Genomic DNA, 2403 nt, shown 5'->3' on the forward strand with positions numbered 1-2403 from the left:
GAGGGGCTGAAGCTTCAAGCTGGCTCTGATCTAGGCTCTGACAATCGAGGTGTCTGGATCACCCAGAGAGATTCAATATGAGAGGAAAACAGTCTTGGATTTAGGCCTGTTCTCTTTCTTGCGTTGTATCTCTCAGTAACTTAATGCTGCTAGGTTGCAGGAGCTGTATGCTTTTGCTAAAGAGTCACATGAATATGAATGCTAAGTCACGCCACACCAAAAAAAAGTTACAACAAAACCTGAAGTGATCATCATCACAACACTTATAAGGCATCCTACAGGTGTCTTTCATTAACTAACCCCTCTCAGGGGCTTACTATCACATCACTCCAATTTGGAAATATTTGGAAAACTAAGATAATAAAATGTGTATTTGTTAACTTGTGTGTTTTTTCTTCCCAACATCTACTAGAGGCAGGGAAAGATTTTAGAGACACTAGAAGAATAAATGAACAAAATATTCTTTGGACTGTCCCCTTCAAATGAAAACTAAATTAAAATTAAAACAAATTAATATTAAAACTCTGTTGACCTTTTGGCAAAAATTCTTAGTTGTTTTTAGAGTTGACAACCCTGACAAGGGCCTCTGTATCAAGAAGTCACAGAGTTAATTAAAGAGGAATCTCTTCAGATGATTAGAATTGACAAGCTGAGGTTCTGTGAGGAATGACAGTTAAGAGCATGTTAAGTTGTTATGAAAAAAGGGAAGAATCTCTGAGTCTTCGTTCGATGCCAGATGCAGAACTGAAGACCTTCTGAGAAAACAAAGGAGCCTGGTTCTCACCTTCATGAAATGCCAGCCCGGAAGCACACCCAGTGTGATCCCCTGATGGCCAGGAGCAGTTCTCAACTCCAACACTCATGAAATTTGGGGCCAGATAATTCTTAGGCTGGGGGAGGGGGCACTGACTGTCTTGTGCATAGTAGGATGTGTGATGTTTGGCACCTTACTACACACCCACTATGTGTCAGCAGTACTCTACCCAGTTGTGAAAAGCAAAAATGTCAATGTCTCCTGGGGGCAGGGAGAAAAACAACCCCAGTTGAGAACCACTGGCCCAAAGCCAGGGCCAAAGCCTTTTATAAAAACTGGATTTGAAATCCGCTCAAGTACCCTGACAGATTTTGGATTGCAACCCCCAGATTTCTGAGCCAAAGAAGGAAAGAAAATATTTTGGTCCGAAATTTTTAAGGTTAAGGCTTACTGCCTGGGTACCTTAATGATTTTGAAATCCCAATATGGCCCTAGGGTAATTTCAGATTGTCAATAGCTCTAAATTCTGATGAGCCCACCAGGCTGTTAGCTGCCATAGGTACCTGCAAGAACCACAAAAATAGTCTCTAACATGAATAGAGCTTCACATGCTACCCAGAATTTTTACATTTGTCATCTTATTTAAGTCTGCATGAGTTATTCGTTTAGAATTTCCCAGTTAGGACAAAGTCTAGCTTATCTCTGAGGAATCTTGGCCAGCCACAATAATTTTAGTTTTCATATAGTAGATGCTTTCTGATGATAATCAGGAAAAGAGCTCATCAGTGTTTTACGGTCATTCCAATAGGTGATACTAAGATTATGCCATTAACATAGAAGTGGATGAATATCTTCCCAGTTGCTATGACAGGCAGAGAAACATCCAAATTATCTAATTGTCACACGGTTACTCAAATACACATTTAATAAAAGAATGGCATTGTTTCACACCACTTAGATTGGATTTTGATCTGACAAAAGACATTTCTTTCCCCCTTAGATTTTGATAATAGTATTGTGAGTTGGACTTTGAGAAACACTAGCCTGAGTTACATGATGAAGTTTGAGAGACTGGCCCATAAAAAAAAAAAAAATCTGCCTACATATTAAAGACCAGCAAAACCAAAATAAGCATTAAGAAAAGTTCCATGTTGTTCTCAATCATTTTATCAGCGGCCTGAGAATACAGCAATGATCAGTGTTAAACTAGTTTTGCATAAAATCTAAACTGTTTTAGGATTAGGTTAAACTCAAGGCTACAATTTACATAAATGTCCCACAGAGTGCTGACTCTGTAATTTATGTGCAATTGAGATTCTCCCTATCCGATCCTGATAGAAAAATACCTGAAGAGTTAATTTAGCAAAGATTGAGGCCTTGCCTCAGGGGAGGCTCTAAACTCTGTGGGACAGAAAGAAAGAACCTCCTGGGACACTTTTAAGGTGAACGAAGGGCTTTTAACATGCAGCTGGTTTACTGCATTCCAGATAATAAGAGGCCAGAAATATATAACACACGGCAGGACTCTTGTAGAGAAGTCCAGTATAATTAGTCATCTGATCATCAACAAAGATTTAGGCTCCTGCAATTACAGACTCCATTGCTGGGGTGGCAATATCCCCAAATCTGCATTTAGTATTGTTTCTGAC

At 39.3% G+C, this 2403-nt stretch overlaps 1 non-coding gene across 1 annotated transcript; it reads left to right on the forward strand.

Annotated features, from left to right (window-relative positions):
- Nucleotides 1-626: 626 nt before the first annotated feature.
- Nucleotides 627-700, forward strand: LOC115834553. Its single transcript, XR_004029493.1, has one exon. It is a non-coding gene; the product is annotated as a small nucleolar RNA SNORD28 (small nucleolar RNA).
- The last annotated feature ends 1703 nt before the right edge of the window (nt 701-2403 follow it).

The sequence above is a fragment of the Nomascus leucogenys genome, chromosome 3 (genome assembly GCF_006542625.1).
Source record: "Nomascus leucogenys isolate Asia chromosome 3, Asia_NLE_v1, whole genome shotgun sequence".
Taxonomy (NCBI): Eukaryota; Metazoa; Chordata; class Mammalia; order Primates; family Hylobatidae; genus Nomascus; species Nomascus leucogenys.